Below are 27,858 nucleotides of genomic sequence, written 5' to 3'. Positions count from 1 at the left end.
AGTTACCTCCTACAATGTCCGTTCTGTCATTAGAATATCATCAAAAAGTTGATTTATTTCAGTAATTCCATTCAAAAAGTGAAACTTGTATAATGTATACATTCATTCCACATAGACTGATATATTTCAAGTGTTTATTGCTTTTAATTTTGATGAGTATTACTGACAACTAATGAAAACCCCAAATTTAGTATCTCAGAAAATTAGAATATTGTGAAAAGGTTCAATATTGAAGACCCCTGGTGCCACACTCTAATCAGCTAATTAACTCAAAATACCTGCAAACGTCTTTAAATGGTCCCTCAGTCCCGTTCTGTAGGCTACACAATCATGGGGAAGACTGCTGACCTGACAGTTGTCCAAAAGACGACCATTGACACCTTGCACAAGGAGGGCAAGACACAAAAGGTCATTGCTAAAGAGGCTGGCTGTTCACAGAGCTCTGTGTCCAAGCAAATTAATAGAGAGGCGAAGGGAAGGAAAAGATGTGGTAGAAAACAGTATAGAGACAGAGACAGATCAGAGATGATCCGTGAGATGCTGTCTGAGTCTCCCTCCTGGTCCCAGGTGGGTATGGAGATGCCCCCCCAGGCGGGGCGGCCCACCCAGGAGGTCCAGAGTGAGGCCACCTCCTGCCTGGTCCAGGACTGGTCCTGTCTGCTCTGGGTCCTGGTCGCGTTCTGCCTGGTCGCGTTCTGCCTGGTCCACTTCAGAACCAACAGGAGCCGTAGAGGGGATGAACACAACCAGGTAACTGATGGAGGAGAGGAGAGGAGGAGGGAGAGAGAGAGAGAGAGGAGGGAGAGAGAGAGGGGGAGGAGGGAGAGAGAGGAGAAAGTTAGAGAGAGAGGAGGGAGAGGAGGGAGATAGAGAAAGAGGAGGGATAGGGAGAGAGAGAGAGAGAGGAAGGAGAGAGAGGAAGGAGAGAGAGAGTGAGAGGAGGGAGATAGAGAGAGAGGGGAGGGAGAGAGAGGGAGAGAGAGGAGGGCGAGAGAGAGGAAGGAGAGAAAGAGAGAGAAAGAGAGAGAGAGAGAGAGAGAGAGAGAGAGAGAGAGAGAGAGAGAGAGAGAGAGAGAGAGAGAGAGAGAGAGGGGTAAGACCCAGCAGTAACAATTCATTGATGACATTCAGAACGTCCAATTGACCTCTGACCCCCCCCACCCCCCCTCCCCCAGCCTGGCCCCTCCCCCATGCCCTCCGACATGCACAGCAGCTACGACGAGAGAGACTTCTCCGATGACTACGATGACTACTCCGACATGCACAGCAGCTACGACGAGAGAGACTTCTCCGATGACTACGATGACTACTCCAACATGCACAACAGCTACGACGAGAGAGACTTCTCCGATGACTACTCTGACAGGTCTCTGTGACATCACCGGTGACATCATCATCAACAGACAGTAGTGTGCGTTTACGCTGGTATATTTTTGAAACACCACCAAACTTGCAGTTGATATGAAATAAAACTGTTTTCTTTGCTCATAATCATCACCTCGTGGGCTTGTCTTCTGCTGTGATCTGTTGGTGCTCTGGGTTGCTAGGCAACGGCAGACAGGATGTCAGAGGTTCTCATCTGGTATAAAACTTCTCATCTTTAAAAAAAGTTAAAGTTCCGGAAGAAACTTGGGGCTGGAAACTTGGGCTGGAGTGTTGGTAGTGTTGAACGTTTACAGACAGACGCACATACACACACATACACACATACACACATACACACACACACACACACACACATACACACATACACACACACACACACACACACATACACACATACACACACACACACATACACACATACACACATACACACACACACACATACACACATACACACACACACACATACACACATACACACACATACACACATACACACACATACACACATACACACACACACACACACACATACACACATACACACATACACACATACACACACACACACACACACACATACACACACACATTCCTACTCTCCCTGTAAGTTCACACACACACACACACACACACACACATACACACGCTCCTACTCTCTCTGTTAGTTCCATGCTTGTAACACCACTAGTGGGGGCCTGGGGGAGGCATGGGGCGAGGGGGGGGGGGGGAGGTAGGAGGGAGGAGGGAGGGGACCCAGGGGTTGGAAGATCTTGCTGACCTGCATTGTACGACAGGATATACAGGCAGAATATACATTGGGGGAAAGTATTCAACGTTTGAAATCAATAATATCTTCATTGCAGCTATTCACATGCAATTTAGGCCAGACATTGGTATTAACTCAATAAAACTCCACAGCTAACCAAATTGGAAAACTCCAATCCATAGAAAAACGTTATGTGCAATAAAGTGGTATGGAACAGGAACAAAGTATTGAACGCAGTAACTGAAATGTATTTAATACTCGGAGGAGAAGCCTTTGTTTCCAATGACAGCTTCAAGACGATTCCTGTATGGAAAAACACATCTCTCACAGTGATCAGATGGGATTTTGGCTCATTCTTTAACACAGACAGTCTTTAAATCCGGAAGATTTTGTGGGGACCGCTGGTGAATCTTGATCTTCGGTTCCTTCCACAAATGTTCTATTGGATTTAACTCTGGTGATTCACTATAGGCCAGTCCAACACCTCTATTTTCTTCCTGTGGAACCATTTGAGAGTCCTCTGCAGTATGTTTTGGATCGTTGTCATCTTCATCATCCTGAAGGATGGCAACAGATTCTTCCCAAGAATTTCCTGGTACATGGCTCCATTCATCTTCTCTTTGATCATTTGGATTCCACCAGTACCATGTGAAGGAAACAGCCCCATACCATGATGTTTCCACCTCCGACCTTCACTGTAGGCATGGTAGTTATAGGATATCAACAGAGCCATCACATGGAAGGATATGTGGAGGCTGCCCCAAGCAAGGCTGAGCTTCTCGATCAGGGCCACCTACGACACCCTTCCCAGTTCCCGGAACCTGCACCTCTGGTACGGCACAGAGGAGACCTGCCAACTCTGCAACGCCAACAACCCAAACTTGCGACACATCCTCTCTGGATGCAAGGCGGGACTGACGCAGGGTCGGTACAGATGGCGGCACGACCGGGTGCTGCGCAAACTAGCAGAAATTCTGGAAGCACGCAGACTGGAATCAAACAAGAGCAGCCCAGTCACATCACAGCAGCGGATCCAGTTTGTCCGGCAAGGGGGAGAAAGTCAGGGCAGCAGCACGAAGCAGTGGTCCCTCCTGTCTCCTGGAGGAGAGTGGAACATGAGAGCTGACCTCGATCGACAGCTGAAGTTCCCACACGAGATCACATCAACCTCCCTTCGGCCAGATGTCGTACTCTGGTCTACCCCGATGAGGACAGTCATCATGGTGGAGCTGACCGTTCCATGGGAAGAGGGGATGGAGGCTGCCTTCGAGAGAAAGAAGGAAAAGTACACAGACTTGGCAGCTGCGTGCTCGCAAGCAGGGTGGAGGGCAGTCACCTATCCTGTGGAAGTTGGGTGCAGAGGCTATACAGGAACATCTACACAGCGGCTCCTGAGGTCGCTGGGGATCACAGGATCCAAGCTGAGAAAGGCGCTCAAAGACCTGGCGGAGGAGGCTGAACAAGGGAGCTTCTGGCTCTGGCTCAGAAGAAAGGACAAGGCGTGGGGGAAAGGAGGATCCTAGGGCTGGCTGCAGGGAGTGGCAGGGAGACGTCCCTGTCACTGCTCCACCACCTTGAGATGTTCCGGGATTAAAGGAGCGAAACATCAGTGAAGGGTGGCTCCCGGCTGACGACCCTGCAGTCAGCCCACTGGCACCGTCGGAGGTGCGACAGGCAGCAATGCCCAGCAGGTATACCCACCTGTGCTTTCATCTGGATCATATGCAGATCCATTCTCCTCCAAACATGGCGCATTGTATTGTTGCAGAGAAGGTCAATGTCTGTCTCGTCTGACCAGACTACATTCTACCAGTAATCTACCAGGGGTAGTGATGGTCTACTCTAGTGGATAGTGAGTTGGACTTGGGATCGGAAGGTTGTGAGTTCAAATCCCGCCTGAAGCCACACCACTACTAGTGTGCCCTTGGGTAAGGCACTTAGCCCTCAGTTACTCCAGGGGGAATGTCCCTGTAATTCGTAATTGTAAGTCGCTTTGGATAAAAGCGTCTGCTAAATGGCAAAATTATTAATTAAATAAATTATCTACAGGCTTTCCCAATTGTTCTATAGAAAACAAAGAAAACAACCTTCAACTTTCCTTTTTCTTCAGTAATGAATTATTATTATTAATAATAATAATAATAATAATATCTTATTATATCTAGCCTTTCACAAACCCAAGGACGCGTCGCAGACTTTACAGAAAGAAAGTCTAGACAAAGACAGACAAAACGGAAAACACAGAGACAGCGAGAGCGAAAAAACTAAACTACGGGCGTAAGGCCTTGGTGAACAGGTGGGTTTTGAGGGCTGACTTGAAGGTGTCCAGGGTAGGGGGCGTTGCGGATCACTGTGGGCAGAGAGTTCCAGAGGGTGGGAGCTGCCACACTGAAGGCTCTGTCCCCGCCTATTGTTTTCTTTGTGACAACTGTACCCGCTGCTTCCAGGTCTTTCTGGAGCTCTGCTGGAGTGGTCCTTGGCTCTTGGGCTACTCTTCTGATTAACACGAGAAGAGAACGGTGACCCCTGTGAGTTAAAAAAAAATCTATCTTTCCACTTGATCAAATTTCAAGACCCTCCTTTCATGACTTTCCAAGATATGTGCGTTCTACCACCCAGTATCCTTACATTTTCAAAATCACTTCAGGATAAGATAGTATAAAGCTGTTTTGCAGTTTTTCTGTGTAGGTTAAAAAAAGAAGTGCCCTCTAGGGTCTTGGCTTCCATACCGCTGATCTGCATTGTGTAGGTACAGTATTACACTCATTATATTTACCGTTAACCGGTAATTACCGGTCTTTGTCCGGTAAAATTTGTTGAAGTCTGACAAATTGAAAACTCGTCGGACATAAATGTCCGGTGAAAATAATTCCCTCTAAGCACAATTTGAATACAATTCGCTAAAGTTCACATTCTGATTCCTTCTATTTTAAAAAAGACGAATATATAGGCTATGTATTTATTTTATTATGATATGATTTGACACCGGCATGATGATGACTCCTAATGTGTAGGCTGCCTATGCGAAACAGCGGTTGTTTCCGGTGTGCGGTATAACTCGTGCACAATCGAGTCGAGGCAGAGAGGAGGATAGCGATGTTTCTCTCTGTGATAGTGTGATTATGCAAGCCTTTTCTGAAAGGGATGAGAACCCGATTGTTTCAGCTTCTCCCAGGGAGAAAGTGGTAGAGTTACCATCCTCCAGAGTCCTACCATACCATCCGTTGACAGCCTATCTCTGCCTGTAACCGGCGAGCGATTGCGTGTCGCTCAAGTAGCTGATCAGTCATTAAACAAATGTTTTTTACATGCAGCTAGTGAGGAATCTGAAATAGGGGGCAACGTAGTTTATTTCCTTAACGATGGGATATTAATGCGTAAATGGTCTCCTCCTAATGCAAATGGTTGTGAGTGGAATACTGTAAAACAAGTGGTTGTGCCTGTGGGTTATAGACAACAGGTGTTATCTATAGCACATGAGAGCCAGTGGTCAGGACATTTAGGTATAACTCAAACTTATCAGCTGATATTGAAACATTTATTTTGGCCCGGACTGAAGGCGGATGTTGCCAAGCACTGCCGCTGTTGCCATACTTGTCAGATGGCGGGTAAGCCTAATCAATCCATTCCACCCGCACCATTGCATCCCATTCCTGCTATAGGGGAGCCATTTGAACGTGTAATAATTGATTGTGTTGGACCTTTGCCACAATTTTTAATGATTGTGGGGACGACTTAAATGATCTGACCGATGTGGTGACATCCTACATTCTATTTTGTGAAGACACAGTCACTCCCACCAAGCAGATTACCCTCCATCCAAACAATAAAAAATGGGTCACTAAAGACATGAAAATGTGTCTGATTAATAAGAAAATGGCATTTTTACAGGGAAACAGGCTCAAGGTGAGGGAACTGGAGAAGGAGTTTAAAAGGAAGGCGAAACTAGCCAAGGTCCATTATAAAGAAACGGTGGAGCAGAAGCTAATTTCTGGAAATGCAAAGAAGGCATGGCAGGGGTTAAACATCATGATGGGGAGAGCCCCCAAACCTGCAGCGATTGACTGCACGGACCCCACCTCCTTTGCAGAGCAGCTCAACAGCTTCTTCAGCCGTTTTGACAGCAGCAGCACATCAACCACCTGGACCCCTTCCACCTCCAACCCACCTCATGCTCTCACCATAGATGAGCAGCTGGTGACCTCCATCCTGAACAAAGTGAACCCACACAAAGCCTCAGGCCCAGACAGGCTCAGAGGCAGGGTGCTGAAAGAGTGCTCCACTCAGCTAAGTGGGGTTTGCACCAAGCTTTTTCAGTGCCTCCTAGACTCGGGATGTGTCCCGAGACAGTGGAAAGAATCCACAATAATCCCAATCCCCAAGAAAAAACAAGCCAAAGACCCAAAGGACTTCAGGCCAGTTGCACTGACGTCTGTGCTCTGCAAATGCATGGAGAGAGCAGTGTGCGACCTCCTCTCCACCATGTTGGCAGAGAAACTGGACCCTCTACAGTTTGCCTATAGGGCAAAGCGGGGCGTGGAGGACGCCAGTCTGACCCTCCTGGACACTGTGGCCAGACAACTGGACTCGGCGCACCCCCACAGCAGGGTTTTATTGATGGACTTTTCCTCTGCCTTCAACACTGTAAAAACTGACATTCTGATACACCACCTAGCAGAGCTTGACGTCAGCCCCACACTGATTTTATGGTTTAAGAACTTTTTAACAGACAGACCACAGCAGGTGGAGGTAAACGGCTTCACATCCAGCAAGATGATTTTAAACACAGGCCTCCCCCAAGGCTGCGTCTCATCCCCCCAACTCTTCGCTGTCTACACCAACCACATCACCTGCAGCACAGAAGGGATGGTGCTGCTGAAATATGCAGACGACATGGCCTTGGTGGCCCACCTGACTGGGGCCGACGCCCTGGCCAAGTACCACCAGGCAGTAGAAGACCTAGCCCTGGTGTTCCAGCAAAGCTCCCTGGAGCTCAACACCAGCAAGACTAAGGAGCTGTGCTTTGGGAACAGGGAGAAGGCAGACTGTCACCACCTCTTCCAGCCCCTCAGCATCAACGGCCAGCTGGTTGAACAGGTACAGTCTTTCAAGTACCTGGGGACAGAGATTGACATCTCTCTGTCCTTCTCCCAGCATACTGACTCAGTTTACAAAAAGGCCCAGCAGCGCCTCCACCTGCTGAGGAAGCTCAGGGCTTTTAACGTCAGCAAGGACATTTTAACCCTGGTTTACAAATCACTTATTGAATCCATTCTCACCTTCAATAACACATCCTGGTACAACTCCCTCACTGTTAAACACAAAACCAAACTCTCCCGTATAGTCAATCAGGCAAGTAAAATCATCGGCTCACCTCAAACCCCCCTGTCTGAAATCTACAACCGGTCACTAATCAGAAAAGCCACACAAATCACACAGGACCCCTCTCACCCCCTCCACCAATCATTTCAGCCACTTCCATCAGGCCGCCGTTATAGAACTCCACTGGCCCGGAAAAACACATATAAAAAATCATTCATTCCCACTGCAACCACCGCCCTGAACATTTTAAAATAGGAAGCACACTGCATTTTAGCATTTTAGCTTTTTAAATCATAATACTGTTTTTATTACTATTATTTTTAAATGACTAGACTTTTTAAATAGGCACTACATAAACACTGTTATATCTGTCTGTCTTTATTGTATTAATGTATGTGACCTATGTGTGTTTTAATGTGGAAACTGTATTCTTGAGCTGCACTTCTGCCTGTCAAAGGAGAATTTCTGTCACTCTGTGACAGACAATAAAGCATTCCTGAATCTTGAATCTTGAATCTTGACTAAAAGTGGAAGTCAGTATTTGCTCACTATTATGTGCGCTGCTACTCGTTTTCCCGAAGCTGTTCCGTTGCGTAACATATCAGCCAGCTCAGTGGTGAAAGCTTTAACAACGTTTTTTTCCACATTCGGTCTTCCTCTTGTTATACAATCTGACCAGGGCACTAACTTTCAGTCTAAGCTTTTCAAACAAGCCCTAAGAACGTTGGGGGTACGATGTCACGCCAGAAGCCTACATGCTTGCACTGTTCAATAAAATGTTATACATCTAGACATTGTGGTATTTCTTTATATACGTATCCCAGCCTGCCTATTGTTTCTCAATAAACAGTTATGTTCTCCTCATTGTCATACTCCCGAGTCCGATTAAGTATGATTTGACAGGCAGCTAAACGAAATGCCTTCCCAACCAGCGAGACCTGGTTATAGAAATGACGTTGTTTTATTGATAAAAAAAGGGTAAAACTGGAAAGAGAAAATAGAAAACTCACATTAATCCCAAACAATTTAACACACTTCAGTTAACGTAATGTGGAGTCCGTTCATTGATCGATGCTGTCTGTTCAGTTCCCAGTGAGGCGCCCGTTCAGCGCTGGACATAATGGCATAGCGCGCATGCGAATCATGTTATATTATTATATATTATATAGCTCGCATCTAATCGTATCGGATGAGAAATAGACATTAAATGGCATATATAGGCCGCTACACAACAGTAATCACCGCGACAAACAGCTATATTAGATTTTGGGGAAACAATTATGATTTAGATTTTTTTATTTTTTATTATATTTTAATATGATGACCGGAATATATCACGTTTGTCCGGTAAATCGAAATCTTCCCGGCAATTTTTTCTAACGGAAACCCTGATATATATATATACTTTATACTTTATACTTTACTTTATACTTTATACTTTATACTTTATATATATATATATATATATTACACTCACTATATACACTCACCAGACACTTTATTAGGAACAAGTTTCAAGTGTATTTATTACATCACATTACACAAGTGTAACAGAGTGAAATTATTAGGCTTCGGATCCTGACATTGCATTGCAGCACAAGACATAAGGCGATATGTCCCCGAACCTCTGGAACTCTCTACCCGAGGCTATCCGTGACTCTCCAACCCTGGACATATTCCAAACTGCCCTTAAACAGCCTGGTCTCACACGGCAGACGTCAGAATTCGACGTTTTCCATCGCATCCAAACGTCGAATTCCGACGTGAGATCGTTTGAAAGCGCAGGGGTGCGCCTGTTATGTGCGCCTGTCGGGGCTTCTCTCGGGATTATTCCATTTTGAATTGCATTTGCATTAATTAGTTAGGCCACATTTTGAGATACAACCAACGGAGAGGGTTAGGGTTACCCTAACCCTAACCCTAACCTTAACCCTAACCTTAACCCTAACCCTAACCCTAACCCTAACCTTAACCCTAACCCTAACCCTAACCCTAACCTTAACCCTAACCCTAACCCTAACTTTAACCTTAACCCTAACCCTAAATGTGGCCTAACTAATTAATGCAAGTGCAATTCAAAATGGAATAATCCCGAGAGAAGCCCCGACAGGCGCACATGGCAGGCGCACCCCTGCGAGCTACACGTCGGAATTCGACGTTTGGAGTCTGCCGTGTGAGACCAGGTTGAACCCACCTGTTCACCATTGCATTCAACCTGTAGTCGCTGTTTCACTGTTTCTTGTTTTGTGTGTTTGTCTCTCTGGCTCTGTTCTGTTTGTCCCATTCCCTTGTAAAGTGACCTTGGGTTATTAATAATAATATGACTTTTTATATTCATTATTAATCATAATCAAGCATAATTCAAGATCAAAGTGTCGGTTGTACAGGCCATAGGAGGCAAAACATAATAGGCATCGTACAAGATAAGGTGGCATTAATGCAAGTAAGACAAAACAGGTTACGCTGTATTATCACGCTAGTGATAATCGAGTTCACAGTGGTAAGGTGGCTTGAGCTTAGGGTTGCTGTAGTCCATGCACAAGGGCAGGGTGAGCTAGGGGGAGATAGTCAGTTGATTACAGTGGGCTTGTTCATGAGCCTGATGGCCTGGGGGAAGTAGCTGTTTGTTAGCCTCTGAGTTTTGGCCCTGAGGCTCCGGAAGAGGCTTCGTCTTTTGGACGGCATTGGTTCAAACAGACTGTGGTTGGGGGGGCTGGGGTCTAACAGACTGTGGTTGGGGTGGCTGGGGTCTAACAGGCTGTGGTTGGGGTGGCTGGGGTCTAACAGACTGTGGTTGGGGGGGGCTGGGGTCTAACAGACTGTGGTTGGGGTGGCTGGGGTCTAACAGACTGTGGTTGGGGTGGCTGGGGTCTAACAGACTGTGGTTGGGGTGGCTGGGGTCTAACAGACTGTGGTTGGGGTGGCTGGGGTCTAACAGACTGTGGTTGGGGTGGCTGGGGTCTAACAGACTGTGGTTGGGGTCTAACAGACTGTGGTTGGGGTGGCTGGGGTCTAACAGACTGTGGTTGGGGTCTAACAGACTGTGGTTGGGGTGGCTGGGGTCTAACAGACGGTGGTTGGGGTCTAACAGACTGTGGTTGGGGTGGCTGGGGTCTAACAGGCTGTGGTTGGGGTGGCTGGGGTCTAACAGACTGTGGTTGGGGGGGGCTGGGGTCTAACAGACTGTGGTTGGGGTGGCTGGGGTCTAACAGACTGTGGTTGGGGTGGCTGGGGTCTAACAGACTGTGGTTGGGGTGGCTGGGGTCTAACAGACTGTGGTTGGGGTGGCTGGGGTCTAACAGACTGTGGTTGGGGTGGCTGGGGTCTAACAGACTGTGGTTGGGGTCTAACAGACTGTGGTTGGGGTGGCTGGGGTCTAACAGGCTGTGGTTGGGGTGGCTGGGGTCTAACAGACTGTGGTTGGGGGGGCTGGGGTCTAACAGGCTGTGGTTGGGGTGGCTGGGGTCTAACAGGCTGTGGTTGGGGGGGCTGGGGTCTAACAGACTGTGGCTGGGGGGGGTGGGGTCTAACAGACTGTGGTTGGGGAGGCTGGGGTCTAACAGGCTGTGGTTGGGGGGGCTGGGGTCTAACAGACTGTGGTTGGGGTGGCTGGGGTCTAACAGACTGTGGTTGGGGTGGCTGGGGTCTAACAGACTGTGGTTGGGGTGGCTGGGGTCTAACAGACTGTGGTTGGGGTGGCTGGGGTCTAACAGGCTGTGGTTGGGGTGGCTGGGGTCTAACAGACTGTGGTTGGGGTGGCTGGGGTCTAACAGACTGTGGTTGGGGGGGGCTGGGGTCTAACAGACTGTGGTTGGGGTGGCTGGGGTCTAACAGACTGTGGTTGGGGTGGCTGGGGTCTAACAGACTGTGGTTGGGGTGGCTGGGGTCTAACAGACTGTGGCTGGGGGGGCTGGGGTCTAACAAGCTGTGGTTGGGGGGGCTGGGGTCTAACAGACTGTGGTTGGGGTGGCTGGGGTCTAACAGACTGTGGTTGGGGTGGCTGGGGTCTAACAGACTGTGGTTGGGGTGGCTGGGGTCTAACAGACTGTGGTTGGGGTGGCTGGGGTCTAACAGACTGTGGTTGGGGTGGCTGGGGTCTAACAGACTGTGGTTGGGGTGGCTGGGGTCTAACAGACTGTGGTTGGGGTGGCTGGGGTCTAACAGACTGTGGTTGGGGTGGCTGGGGTCTAACAGGCTGTGGTTGGGGTGGCTGGGGTCTAACAGACTGTGGTTGGGGTGGCTGGGGTCTAACAGACTGTGGTTGGGGGGGGCTAGGGTCTAACAGACTGTGGTTGGGGTGGCTGGGGTCTAACAGACTGTGGTTGGGGGGGGCTGGGGTCTAACAGGCTGTGGTTGGGGGGGCTGGGGTCTAACAGACTGTGGTTGGGGTCATGTTATTTTATTTCTGTGTTGAACAGCTCAGCCTGATGAAAAGAATGGAAGCAATGATGTCATCATGATGTCAGATTTGGATCCCCAGGAGTAACTGTACGTCGAGCAACAAGACATGAAGATATTTTAGCTCAGCTTTAAAGAGGCAGTCTGGGATTGGTACATCCATTGTGGGACTCAACTTAATTCATTAATTAACTAAAATTAATGATATACAGTATAGTCATTGAGGAATATAACTTAGAATAATAATCTAATGCCTCATGAATTGACTTCAACAGAAGCCAAAATAAAATTGTAATAATTGGGTTAGAAAATTATTGTTTTACTTGTTATAAACAATGTCATTGTTAACAAGCACTGTATAATTTCAAAACATGGTTAAAACTATCATGTTGATCTCATGGATGGTCGGTTATTACATCCATAGCTCCGTCTCTGAATCTGAGAGTGGTTACATTTCTCCAGCCCCATCGCATTTTGTTGTTTGAATCCCCCCCCAAAATATTTGGTAATATTAGCTGTGGAGTTTTATTGAGTTAATACCAATGTCTGGCCTAAATTGCATGTGAATAGCTGCAATGAAGATATTATTGATTTCAAACGTTTAATACTTTCCCCCAATGTATATTCTGCCTGTATATCCTGTCGTACAATGCAGGTCAGCAAGATCTTCCAACCCCTGGGTCCCCTCCCTCCTCCCTCCTGCCGTTGCCTAGCAACCCAGAGCACCAACAGATCACAGCAGAAGACAAGCCCACGAGGTGATGATTATGAGCAAAGAAAACAGTTTTATTTCATATCAACTGCAAGTTTGGTGGTGTTTCAAAAATATACCAGCGTAAACGCACACTACTGTCTGTTGATGATGATGTCACCGGTGATGTCACAGAGACCTGTCAGAGTAGTCATCGGAGAAGTCTCTCTCGTCGTAGCTGTTGTGCATGTTGGAGTAGTCATCGTAGTCATCGGAGAAGTCTCTCTCGTCGTAGCTGCTGTGCATGTCGGAGGGCATGGGGGAGGGGCCAGGCTGGGGGAGGGGGGGTGGGGGGGGTCAGAGGTCAATTGGACGTTCTGAATGTCGTCAGTGAATTGTTTCTGCTGGGTCTTACCCCTCTCTCTCTCTCTCTCTCTCTCTCTCTCTCTCTCTCTCTCTCTCTCTCTCTCTCTCTCTCTCTCTCTCTCTCTCTCTCTCTCTCTCTTTCTCTCCTTCCTCTCTCTCGCCCTCCTCTCTCTCCCTATCTATCCCCCTCTCTCTCCCTCCCCTCTCTCTCTATCTCCCTCCTCTCACTCTCTCTCTCCTTCCTCTCTCTCTCTCCCTATCCCTCCTCTTTCTCTATCTCCCTCCTCTCCCTCCTCTCTCTCTAACTTTCTCCTCTCTCTCCCTCCTCCCCCTCTCTCTCTCTCCCTCCTCTCTCTCTCTCTCTCTCTCTCCCTCCTCCTCTCCTCTCCTCCATCAGTTACCTGGTTGTGTTCATCCCCTCTACGGCTCCTGTTGGTTCTGAAGTGGACCAGGCAGAACGCGACCAGGCAGAACGCGACCAGGACCCAGAGCAGACAGGACCAGTCCTGGACCAGGCAGGAGGTGGCCTCACTCTGGACCTCCTGGGTGGGCCGCCCCGCCTGGGGGGGCATCTCCATACCCACCTGGGACCAGGAGGGAGACTCAGACAGCATCTCACGGATCATCTCTGATCTGTCTCTGTCTCTATACTGTTTTCTACCACATCTTTTCCTTCCCTTCGCCTCTCTATTAATTTGCTTGGACACAGAGCTCTGTGAACAGCCAGCCTCTTTAGCAATGACCTTTTGTGTCTTGCCCTCCTTGTGCAAGGTGTCAATGGTCGTCTTTTGGACAACTGTCAGGTCAGCAGTCTTCCCCATGATTGTGTAGCCTACAGAACTGGACTGAGGGACCATTTAAAGGCGTTTGCAGGTATTTTGAGTTAATTAGCTGATTAGAGTGTGGCACCAGGGGTCTTCAATATTGAACCTTTTCACAATATTCTAATTTTCTGAGATACTAAATTTGGGGTTTTCATTAGTTGTCAGTAATACTCATCAAAATTAAAAGCAATAAACACTTGAAATATATCAGTCTATGTGGAATGAATGTATACATTATACAAGTTTCACTTTTTGAATGGAATTACTGAAATAAATCAACTTTTTGATGATATTCTAATTATATGACAGAACGGACATTGTAGGAGGTAACTGCCTCCAGCAGAGGGCAGTAATGCAGCATCAAGGACGCACGCTGCCGTTAAAACCAAAAGAAGAAGAAGACGACGAGGTATATTCCCGCGATACCAGGGAACGAGAAGTCGATCTAAGATGGCGGAGTCAGTAAACACACACCGTGCTGAAGACCTTACGAGTGATTATTAAGTTTACAACTGTGACAGAGGGCAAACATTAGTCACATCCATAGATAGTTACATCTCTGTATTTGGTTTCCTTTACTGCGTATGAAAACATCTCCACAGTGAACAAGGACTCTGAGTGTCGAAGGTCAGTAGAACTAGAATCCTTTGTCTCAGCTCGCTGCCTCACTGTCTAACATGTTACTACTGACCACTTCTGTCTGCAGAGATAGGCTATTCTGTCACTATACAATGTTGTTATATATATATATATATATATATATATATATATATATATATATATATATATATATATATATATATATATATATATATATATAACACTATAGAATGTTGGCGGAACTTGTTATCAGTTTATGTCCGTGTCGCCTGGTCTGGACGAGCACACGGAGGTACTGATGGCGCTTCTCCACTATGGAAGGCCATCAACGCAAATAACGTCTAGAAATCCCGTGTCCACACGTAGCACCATTGTAGTAGATTTTGGCACACATGCACACATAAACCGTATAAACTGTATAGTTTGCCTTTTGCTATAAGGACCCTCCTGACTATGGGGGCGAGGGGAGGGGAGCGTAGGGTTTACGACCCTTTGTTAAAGCCATGTGGTCATCTCAAAATGGCTTCTTGTGTTCTGAGCCCAACCCCCTGACCTATAACCTGAAGTGACATCAGTCACATGAAGCAACAATACTATGTGCAATATGACAACCCTTGTGTACATAAGGTTCAGATATCGGAAAAGGATATTTATAGCATAGCATAGAGTACAGCACAGTGTTTTATTGTATAGTAGTATAGTATAGTAGATAGTGTACATAGCCTTTATTTATGTAAACCAGCTCTTTTCCCTTTTATCACACCTTGGGCTTTTGGGCTTTTCTACAGTAAAGGTGATGGGATATTATTTGAAACTGTATTTACACATCATTGTTTACAAATAGGGGAGTGGAGCCAGGGGGTGAGGCTCTCTTCACCTCAGCCAGCCCCTCACCACCAGCAGCAGCTGCTCTTGTAAGTTGTAACTGTTCCTTTGTTTGATAAATAGTCTGAGAACTCATTGGCTGACTGCCAGTTTAGGACAGAATGCTTCAAAGCATAACAATCATATTATTATGACGTCATGTTGTTTGTTATATTGAAATATATGGGTTAGGGTTAGAGAGGTTTTAGGTTTTATTTCATTTCTAACATTTCCCCATGCCAGTTATCCGGTATGACATGTTGTGAGTAAAGAGTCTAATAGCTCCTGACCTTTGTAAGGCAGTGAGGGTATGTCCAGCATGTCAGTAACACTAGGCTATGCTACACCCTCAAAACATTTTCATATCATTTAATAAACAGAGATTAATAGATTAAATAAATGTTTTTTTATAAACATTTTCCTTATTTTAACTTAATAAAGGGGTTTGGACATCACGTCACGTCATTGGGCCAGTTGCTTATGGTCCCTTGAAAAGGAGGGTGCCACGTATTAAAGAGCTGTAACATCTAAACCATTCCTCCAACTTGGATCTGGATACCCTCAAATTAAAGAGGGTGTTTGACAGTCTGCACTTTAAGGCCATATTCATTCTATAACTTGAATATGTTTTGGTAAACAACTAAAATGACAACAGTTCTGTCAGAGTCCAAATGGACCTAACTGTAGCTTGGCTACTGTTTTCCAATTCTGGAAAAAGAAATGTTCAATGTTTTGATTACATTTCCTCACTCTGTTTTAATATTTTGATCATCTGTGTTGGTAGGATTCCCTGCACTGTGAACTGTCCATCTGGGCAGAGAGATGGAGGCTTCTGCTTACTCAGTGTCAGAGAGCCAGAGGACACACCTTGGGTCCCCTGATGCAGAGGCAGAAGGACAGAACCACCGGAAGGACAATCTTATTAGGCTTCAGCCACCACCACCACCACCACCACCTCCCACCCACAGGGACCATCACTCTCCCAACATTAAAGAAGAGTACGACACACCGTGGGACAGCTTTCTACGGGACTTTATCAAAAACCAAAAGGCCAAAGATGAGATGCTCAGCAGATCTGCGTCAGGGTGTCACCTCTCTGAAGCAGCGAATGACATGGATAGTGACAGTAATGACATGGATAGTGACAGTAACGGCAGTTCAGAGGTCAAGACTGGAGGTCAGGAGGTCAAGATCGAAGAGTGCTATGGTAGGAATTCCTCTCAGCAAAGGCCAACCACAGGCCGCGCTAGAGCTGACCAATCACATCCTGAGTCAGGTGGTCACAAGAGCAGCTCAGTGATTGGATTACAGGAGCAGCAGAGAAGGACAGCGGCAGGGCAAACCTCTGAGCAAAGGAAACATAGTTGTGGTCACGAGGACATGCGCCAGTGCTACGTCCAGTGTGGGAAGAAACTAAACACGGCGGATATTGTGAAAATACAGCAGCGAATTAGAAGACCAGACCATGACCGTTGTGCTACAACTGATCAGTAAGTCACACATGCTGCTAACGCTAACACGTGCTGCTAACGCTAACACATGCTGCTAATGCTAACACATGATGCTAACCCCTAACACATGCTGCTAACCCTAACATGCTGCTAACCCCTAACACATGCTGCTAACGCTAACACATGCTGCTAACGCTAACACATGCTGCTAACGCTAACACATGCTGCTAACGCTAACACATGCTGCTAACGCTAACACGTGCTGCTAACGCTAACACGTGCTGCTAACGCTAACACGTGCTGCTAACGCTAACACGTGCTGCTAACGCTAACACGTGCTGCTAACGCTAACACGTGCTGCTAACGCTAACACGTGCTGCTAACCCTAACACGTGCTGCTAACGCTAACACGTGCTGCTAACGCTAACACGTGCTGCTAACGCTAACACATGCTGTGGATCCTGTCCACAAGTATCCTGTTCAATAATTCACCATAGGGTGCCAGGTGTACAGTATGCTAATGGTGGTCATTGAATTGATATGATGAGTCATACTGCAGGTGCATGACTATAATCATACTGCCGGTGCATAAGTCCATTTGTAATTGTATTAGCTCAGTATTTACACATTTCAACAGCAGCTTAACAGTTATTAAAGGGCAGTTGGTAATTAAACAGTTGGTAGTTAAAGGGCAGTAGGTAATTAAACAGTTGGTAATTAAACAGTAGGTAATTAAAGGGCAGTAGGTAATTAAACAGTAGGTAATTAAACAGTTGGTAGTTAAAGGGCAGAACTATAAGCACGTCTAACAGATGAATGTCATGTATGATAAGGCAGCAAGCTGGCTTGGAAGATAGCTGCCAGTCAAGCGTGCAAAGGCCACGCCCACACAGCCTCAGAACTGTCTGACCAGGAAGTAGAGCCTAACTAGAAGATTATTTTCATAGTTTATTATGTGTTAACATTTTTCCTGGACACAAAATACATTTTGAACCATTTAATGTTTACTTTCCAGACCCTTAAATTACAGCAAATGCAATCAGTAATATTATTATTGCATTTGCAGGACGTGTCCTGTCAGTCTAGATGGGAGTTCAGTGAACTGTTTGTCTGTCATGTCTAATCGACCTGCGTTGTTTCTGCCTCCAGTGTTTCCAGCCGCAGGTCCTCTTCAGCTCATGTAACCATGGTAACCATGTATGAACCAGAATGCACCGAGTCCCCCAGATCTGGCCGTGGTTCTCCAGCCCTGAAAAGCCCACAGTGGGGTCCAGAGATGGTGGCAGTGAAGCTGGAGGAAGCCGATGGAGAGGAGAATGGTGTGATGGTGAAAGAAGAGGATGGAGGAGGCCAAAGAAGGGAGGAGGGAGTGATGGTGAAAAGCCCACAGTGGGGTCCAGAGATGGTGGCAGTGAAGCTGGAGGAAGAGGATGGAGAGGAGAATGGTGTGATGGTGAAAGAAGAGGATGGAGGAGACCAAAGGAGGGAGGAGGGAGTGATGGTGAATCAAGAGGACAGAGGAAGAGTGGAGATGAAAGACAGTGAGATGGATGGTAAGTCTTTGTTATTGGTGAGTGTCATTGCACTGTTGTAAAACCAATGCTGCCAGTGCAGTGTAAGTCAGTCAGTACCTGCATCGTCTGACAGTCCTGCTCTCTCCCGCTGTGTGGGGTTGATATATCAGGGCTAGTTCCCCAATCTAACCCAGTCCTGGACTACAGGACAGCCACATGTAAACACTTTATCCCCAATCTAACCCAGTCCTGGACTACAGGACAGCCACATGTAAACACTTTTATCCAAAGTGACTTACTACATTTGTCTAAAGTAAGTGAATCAGTTTACAAAATTGGGGAATAAAACATAATAAAAACAGACGAGAGAAATGTGATAGAAAATCCATTTTAGGAATAGCAACTGCACTCTACTGCCCTCTACTGCCCTCTACTGCTCTCTACTGCCCCCTACTGCTCTCTACTGCTCTCTACTGCCCCCTGCTGCTCTCTACTGCTCTCTACTGCCCCCTGCTGCTCTCTACTGCTCTCTACTGCCCCCTGCTGTTCTCTACTGCTCTCTACTGCACTCTACTGCACTCTACTGCACTCTACTGCCCTCTACTGCTCTCTACTGCCCTCTACTGCTCTCTACTGCCCTCTACTGCTCTCTACTGTCCTCTACTGCCCCCTACTGCTCTCTACTGCCCCCTGCTGCCCTCTACTGCCCTCTACTGCCCTCTGCTGCTCTCTACTGCGCTCTACTGCCCTCTACTGCCCTCTACTGCCCTCTACTGTCCTCCACGGCTCTCTCCTCTACTGCTCTCTACTGCTCTCTACTTCCCTCTACTGCTCTCTACTGTCACACAATTATTCAGAGCTTTGAACGAGATTATTAACACCCGAACAGCCATGGGTGGGGTCATTAACACTAGAACAGCCAGGGGTGGGGTCATTAACACTAGAACAGCCACGGGTGGGGTCATTAACACTAGAACAGCCATGGGTTGGGTCATTAACACTAGAACAGCCATGGGTTGGGTCATTAACACTAGAACAGCCATGGGTGGGGTCATTAACACTAGAACAGCCATGGGTGGGGTTGTTAACACTATAACAGCCATGGGTGGGGTCAATAACACTAGAACAGCCATGGGTGGGGTCATTAACACTAGAACAGCCATGGGTGGGGTCATTAACACTAGAACAGCCATGGGTGGAGTCATTAACACTAGAACAGCAACGGGTGGGGTCATTAACACTAGAAGTCACGGATGGGGTCATTAACACTAGAACAGCCGTGGGTGTTGTCATTAACACTAGAACAGCCATGGGTGGGGTCATTAACACTAGAAGTCACAGATGGGGTCATTAACACTAGAACAGGCATGGGTGGGGTCATTAACACTAGAACAGCCATGGGTGTGGTCATTAACACTAAAACAGCCATGGGTGTGGTCATTAACACTAGAACAGCCATGGGTGGGGTCATTAACACTAGAACAGCCATGGGTGGGGTCATTAACACTAGAACAGCCATGGGTGGGGTCATTAACACTAGAACGGCCATGGGTGGGGTCATTAACACTAGAACAGCCATGGGTGGGGTCATTTGACCTAGTGAGTAAAAATACATTCTACCTTTGAAGTCGATCAAATTTCAGGACCCTCCTTTCATGACTTTTCCGAGATAAGTGCGTTCTACCACCCAGTATCCTGACATGTTCTAAATCTACCTCGTATAAAGCTATTTCTATAACAGGTTTTACCCCAGTTACATACGCAGTAGTGATAGGATATTATATGTCTATGTACAGACAGTTATGAATGATAAACTTAACAGTAGGTCTCGCTATAGCTATCGCAGCAAAGTACTTGCAGTAGCCTACATTTGATTATGTCTGTAATCCTCAACGGATTTTCATGGAACAAATACAATTGTATTTATGATACAGTATATAATGTGTATAAAGTGTATTTATGATACAGTATATAATGTATATCAATTTAAAAATATTAGCATATTTATTACTATTATTTTTTAATAATGATAATCAACCTCTTCTGCATCATATGTGCAGCCACTCCCCGTGATAATCTGACCGTAATCCTGTATGGTGGTACGATGCTTGTAGGAGGTGCAGAGGTTTGTCTCTCTGAGACATACTTAGATAGATTAACAAATGTTGATATTTAATTTCTCTATATATTTTTTTTTCTTAATATCCTAATGCTGTATGTAAAGCACTTTGAATTGCCCTTGTTGTATCAAATGTGCTATACAAATAAACGTGCCTATGTAACCCTGTATATGTTCCTATTCTTACAGACCAGCAGAGCTCCAACCCAGGTTCAGACAGCGAGATGGAGGCTTCTGCTTACTCGGTGTCAGAGAGCCAGAGGACACACCTTGGGTCCCCTGATGCAGAGACAGAAGGACAGAACCACCGGAAGGACAATCTTATTAGGCTCCAGCCACCACCTCCCACCCACAGGGACCATCACTCTCCCAACATTAAAGAAGAGTACGACACACCGTGGGACAGGTTTCTACGGGACTTTATCAAAAACCAAAAGGCCAAAGATGAGATGCTCAGCAGAGTTACGTCAGGGTGTCACCTCTCTGAAGCAGCGAATGACATGGATAGTGACTGTAATGACATGGATAGTGACAGTAATGACATGGATAGTGACAGTAACGGCAGTTCAGAGGTCAAGACTGGAGGTCAGGAGGTCAAGATCGAAGAGTGCTATGGTAGGAATTCCTCTCAGCAAAGGCCAACCACGGGCCGCGCTAGAGCTGACCAATCACATCCTGAGTCAGGTGGTCACAAGAGCAGCTCAGTGATTGGATTACAGGAGCAGCAGAGAAGGACAGCGGCAGGGCAAACCTCTGAGCAAAGGAAACATAGTTGTGGTCATGAGGACATGCGCCAGTGCTACGTCCAGTGTGGGAAGAAACTAAACACGGCGGATATTGTGAAAATACAGCAGCGAATTAGAAGACCAGACCAACACCGTTGTGCTACAACTGATCAGTAAGTAACACGTGCTGCTAACCCCTAACACATGATGCTAACCCCTAACACATGATGCTAACCCCTAACACATGCTGCTAACCCCTAACACATGCTGCTAACACTAACACATGCTGCTAACCCTAAAACATGAAAGGGCAATTGGTAATTAAACAGTAGGTAATTAAAGAGTAGGTAGTTAAAGGGCAGTTGGTAACTAAACAGTAGGTAATTAAACAGTAGGTAATTAAACAGTTGGTAGTTAAAAAGCAGAACTATAAGCACGTCTAACAGATGAATGTCATGTATGATAAGGCAGCAAGCTGGCTTGGAAGGGAGCTGCCAGTCAAGCGTGCAAAGGCCACGCCCACACAGCCTCAGAACTGTCTGACCAGGAAGTAGAGCCTAACTAGAAGATTATTTTCATAGTTTATTATGTGTCAACATTTTTCCTGGACACAAAATACATTTGGAACCATTTAATGTTTACTTTCCAGACCCTTAAATTACAGCAAATGCAATCAGTAATATTATTATTGCATTTGCAGGACGTGTCCTGTCAGTCTAGATGGGAGTTCAGTGAACTGTTTGTCTGTCATGTCTAATCGACCTGCGTTGTTTCTGCCACCAGTGTTTCCAGCCGCAGGTCCTCTTCAGCTCATGTAACCATGGTAACCATGTATGAACCAGAATGCACCGAGTCCCCCAGATCTGGCCGTGGTTCTCCAGCCCTGAAAAGCCCACATTGGGACAGAGGAAGAGGAAGAGGACAGAGGAAGAGTGGAGGACAAGAGGACAGAGGAAGAGTGGAGATGAAAGACAGTGAGATGGATGGTAAGTCTTTGTTATTGGTGAGTGTCATTGCACTGTTGTAAAACCAATGCTGCCAGTGCAGTGTAAGTCAGTCAGTACCTGCATCGTCTGACAGTCCTGCTCTCTCCCGCTGTGTGGGGTTGATATATCAGGGCTAGTTCCCCAATCTAACCCAGTCCTGGACTACAGGACAGCCACATGTAAACACTTTTATCCCCAATCTAACCCAGTCCTGGACTACAGGACAGTCACATGTAAACACTTTTATCCAAAGTGACTTACTACATTTGTCTAAAGTAAGTGAATCAGTTTACACAATTGGGGAATAAAACATAATAAAAACAGACAAGAGAGAAATATGATAGAAAATCCATTTTAGGAATAGCAACTGCTCTCTACTGCCCTCTACTGCTCTCTACTGCCCCCTAATGCTCTCTACTGCTCTCTACTGCCCCCTGCTGTTCTCTACTGCTCTCTACTGCCCCCTGTTGTTCTCTACTGCTCTCTACTGCTCTCTACTGCTCTCTACTGCACTCTACTGCCCTCTACTGCTCTCTACTGCACTCTACTGCTCTCTACTGCTCTCTACTGCCCTCTACTGCCCTCTACTGCTCTCTACTGCCCTCTACTGCCCTCTACTGCTCTCTACTGCTCTCTACTGCACTCTACTGCCCTCTACTGCTCTCTACTGCTCTCTACTGCTCTCTACTGCCCTCTACTGCCCTCTACTGCTCTCTACTGCCCTCTACCGCCCTCTGCTGCTCTCTACTGCCCTCTACTGCCCTTTACTGCCCTCTACTGTCCTCTACTGCTCTCTACTGCCCTCTACTGCTCTCTACTGCCCTCTACTGCTCTCTACTGTCACAAAATTATTCAGAGCTTTGAACGAGATTATTAACACCCGAACAGCCATGGGTGGGGTCATTAACACTAGAACAGCCATGGGTGGGGTCATTAACACTAGAACAGCCACGGGTGGGGTCATTAACACTAGAACAGCCATGGGTTGGGTCATTAACACTAGAACAGCCATGGATGGGGTCATTAACACTAGAACAGCCATGGGTGGGGTCGTTAACACTAGAACAGCCATGGGTGGGGTCAATAACACTAGAACAGCCATGGGTGGGGTCATTAACACTAGAACAGCCATGGGTGGGGTCATTAACACTAGAACAGCCACGGGTGGGGTCATTAACACTAGAAGTCACGGATGGGGTCATTAACACTAGAACAGCCATGGGTGTTGTCATTAACACTAGAACAGCCATGGGTGTTGTCATTAACACTAGAACAGCCATGGGTGTTGTCATTAACACTAGAACAGCCATGGGTGGGGTCATTAACACTAGAAGTCACAGATGGGGTCATTATGAATGAATGGTCTTTATTGTCATTGATATAGTACAGGTACCAAACAACGAAATTTGGGAGGGGGGGCTCCCATGGGTGGGGTCATTTAACCTAGTGAGTAAAAATAAATTCTACCTTTGAAGTCGATCAAATTTCAGGACCCTCCTTTCATGACTTTTCCGAGATAAGTGCGTTCTACCACCCAGTATCCTGACATGTTCTAAATCTACTTCGTATAAAGCTATTTCAATCACTGGTTTTAGCCCAGTTACATACGCAGTAGTGATAGGATATTATATGTCAATGTACAGACAGTTATGAATGCTAAACTGTACAGTAGGTCTCGCTATAGCTATCGCAGCAAAGTACTTGCAGTAGCCTACATTTGATTATGTCTGTAATCCTCAACTGATTTTCATGGAACAACATGGAACAAATACAATTTTATTTATGATACAGTATATAATGTGTATTAAGTGTATTTATGATGCAGTATATAATGTATATCAATTTTCAAATATTAGCATATTTATTACTATTATTTTGTAATAATGATAATCAACCTCTTTTGCATCATATGTGCAGCCACTCCCCGTGATAATCTGACCGTAATCCTGTATGGTGGTACGATGCTTGTAGGAGGTGCAGAGGTTTATCTCTCTGAGAGACTTACTTAGATAGATAAACAAATGTTGATATTTAATTTCTCTCTAATTTTTTTTCTTCTTAATATCCTAATGCTGTATGTAAAGCACTTTGAATTGCCCTTGTTGTATAAAATGTGCTATACAAATAAACTTGCCTATGTAACCCTGTATATGTTCCTATTCTTACAGACCAGCAGAGCTCCAACCCAGGTTCAGACAGCGAGCCCAGCTCCACCACACCAGGAAACCATCAACAACACAGGAGCTCGAGGCGGAAGAATCACCTTAAAACACACCCACAGACTTACACCGGGGAGAAACCATACCACTGCTCCCAGTGTGGGAAGAGTTTCAGTAAAGCAGGAGACCTGAAGAAGCATCAGAGAATACACACCGGAGAGAAACCATACCACTGCTCCCAGTGTGGGAAGAGTTTCAGTCAAGCAGGAGACCTGAAGAAGCATCAGAGAATACACACCGGAGAGAAACCATACCACTGCTCCCAGTGTGGGAAGAGTTTTAGTGAAGCAGGAAGTCTAAACATTCACCAGAGAATACACACCGGGGAGAAACCATACCACTGCTCCCAGTGTGGGAAGAGTTTCAGTCTAGCAGGAACCCTTAAGGATCATCAGAGAATACACACCGGAGAGAAACCATACCACTGCTCCCAGTGTGGGAAGAGTTTCAGTCTAGCAGGAAACCTAAAGGATCATCAGAGAATACACACAGGAGAGAAACCATACCACTGCTCCCAGTGTGGGAAGAGTTTCAGTCGAGCAGGAGACCTAAAGGATCATCAGAGAATACACACCGGAGAGAAACCATACCACTGCTCCCAGTGTGGGAAGAGTTTCAGTCGAGCAGGAGACCTGAAGAAGCATCAGAGAATACACACCGGAGAGAAACCATACCACTGCTCCCAGTGTGGGAAGAGTTTCAGTAATGCAGGAGACCTGAAGAAGCATCAGAGAATACACACCGGAGAGAAACCATACCACTGCTCCCAGTGTGGGAAGAGTTTCAGTCAAGCAGGAGACCTGAAGAAGCATCAGAGAATACACACCGGAGAGAAACCATACCACTGCTCCCAGTGTGGGAAGAGTTTCAGTAATGCAGGAGACCTGAAGAAGCATCAGAGAATACACACCGGAGAGAAACCATACCACTGCTCCCAGTGTGGGAAGAGTTTCAGTCAAGCAGGAGACCTGAAGAAGCATCAGAGAATACACACAGGAGAGTAACCATACCACTGCTCTGGAAACGATCGTAGCTGTACGTCGGGTATTACCTACTGGTTATGCAGAGTTATTACAGGCATGTGAGCCGCACTGCCTATACTGTAATTCATGCGAAGTGAATGTGGCTCGTAATAAAATTAACGATGTTATTATCAGCCGAGAAAATGAGTTAAGAAATGATTTTTTTTTACAACTTGAGTACAAGCATTTGCCTGGTTAGTAATCAAACGTTAAATCACCCTTCTCTGCCCTCTCCCGCTTCCAGACGAACGCCTACCCTATATTTTAGCACTTGGCTTAATTCAGCCGCTTTTCTTTGAGCCGCTATTCACCTGCTGTTACGGCTGTAGTGGTTGCAGCCGTAGTGTGTGTGTGTTGTTTCTTGTGTTGTTTCTCCCAGGTGATTGTCCTTCCTCCTGCCTGCGGCCATGGCGACGGCCTGATTGAGCACAGGTGTGCTTGAGAGTTGTTCTTGTTTTGGTTATTTTTAAATGCAGCTGTAATTTTGTATACCTTAGTTTTGTAGTTTGTGTTCATTAGTCTTAGGTTCAGTGTTTAGTGTTATTTGTAGTTTGATCACTAGGCCTATTAAGTTTCTTCATTTATTCTTTATTACCGTTAATATTATATATTCATTCACTCTTTGTTTTGATAGAGTAGTTTTGAGTTAAGGAGTTTCACGGAAACCAGTTTTTTGTTTATTCTAAAATAAATCTTGTTTATTTTACATTGCCGTTTCTCCTCTCATTCTTGTCCCCCCGGTTTTATTTAATTGTTACCCCCTTTAATTCCTAGACCATCTAGGGGGTCGTAACACCTGCGTTCTTTTTAAAGTATATGTGGTATTTATAGAAGGAAGCACGTATGCAATGTTAAACAAGCGCAGCTCGTTTTATAAATTATGCTTACGTCCGTTTAGAAAAATGTGCTCACGTGAAAGTCAAAGATGACGTTCAAGTACCTTTTTATAAATGAGGCCCCAGGGGTGGCCAACCAGTTGGAGACTAAGAGCCCCAAATAATTGTTGGGGTACCAGAAAGAGCCACATCATACATGCAGGCTCACAAAAGCTCTCACTCACACACACGCAATACATTTCCAATAGGCTATGAGACCAGTGGTGTCATTTCAGCAAAAGCCAAGGCATGGCAAGGTACAGAATAGGGGGGTTGAGGGGGGGTTTCAAATCAGTTGTGCAATAGTCTATTTTGGTGAGTTCTTTCTATACAATTGACTTATATTACATTAAGGTAATGAATAAAGGAGACAGCTACAGTATGTAGGTAGTAATCTAGATCTTTCCTAGCAGGTGGACCTGGTTCAATCTCCTTAGAAACAAAATAGAATAGATAGAATAGAATAGACTTTATTGTCGTTGTACAGTTGCCTATACAATGAAATTGTAGTGGCTTTTCCGAAGGTGCAAAAAAACAGAAAACATATTCACAAACATATACACATATAAGATAAACATTTATGAACATGTCTTATGTCTACTGTTCTGTGTTCTGATGGTCCATGGGTAGAAACTGTTGGACAGCCTGTTTGTTCTAGCCTTTATGCTCCTGTACCTCACTCCAGAGCGCATCAGGCTGAACAGGTGGTGACCAGGGTGGAGGTGGTCTTTAAGAATCATTCCTGCTCTGGAGAGGCACCGAGAGCGTGCCACGTCATCCAGGGAGGGCAGGGGACAGCCGATTATTTTTTCCGCTGACTTCACCACTCTCTGCAGTCTCTTTTTGTCTACTACCTTGCAGCCAGCGTACCATGCTGTGATGGAGAATGTCAGCACACTCTCAATGATGTAGTGGTAGAAGGTTACCAGCAGCTTCTCCTCCACCCTGTTTCTTTTGAGAACATTACAGATTTAGCTATTCTCAACTCTAAATCAACTGCACTGTTATTTATTTATTTTTTATTATTTTTATTTTTTATTACATATTTGTTTTACAGCTCACCTATTACAAGTGAGACGATTGACAATATCAAAAACATGCTTGCACACACACAAGTTAGTGTTACTGGCCCCAATTTGGTACAATTATTACAGAATTTATTGAGAATAGAGACATGGTTGACATTAAACTAGCTGTTGTACCCTTTAACATTCGCTAACTAGCTTGTTACAGTTAGCTTCACAATCGCGGGTGACGTTAGGTCGGATTTTTCACTAAAATAAAATGTAATTAGAACATGTTTGTACTGACACAACATGACATGAACTTGTTCATTAATATATTACATTTGAACCAACAGTATTATGGCGTTTATACAGTTTGTTTAACCCACCTGAATGAATGAGAATCGTGGACAAGGTTTTAACATTAACGTTACTCATGGCTTGTTTATTGAGGAACCGATGTCCCGCTCCAGTGTTAGCAGATTGGGCTACTTTTGGTCACTCTGGACGGGTGGATTCGGCAGCTTTTAGACTGAAATTGTCAATCCCGTCTGGCAACCCTGCGCTCCACTACAGCGCCTGGCTGGGGGGGGTGAGATGGAGCCGGGAGGATGTTGAGTTACCGTTGTGGATAAAATCACCAACATGACAACACGTGTTTCAGATACAATTTTCAGGGGATTTTTTTTTTTTTGCAGGTATGGCGTGTGCCATGAATTGCTA

The sequence above is a fragment of the Nansenia antarctica genome (genome assembly GCF_963989245.1).
Source record: "Nansenia antarctica genome assembly, chromosome: 8".
In the NCBI taxonomy this organism is placed as follows: Eukaryota; Metazoa; Chordata; class Actinopteri; order Argentiniformes; family Microstomatidae; genus Nansenia; species Nansenia antarctica.
The sequence above is the reverse complement of the archived record's forward strand: the minus strand, read 5'-3'. Positions refer to the sequence as shown.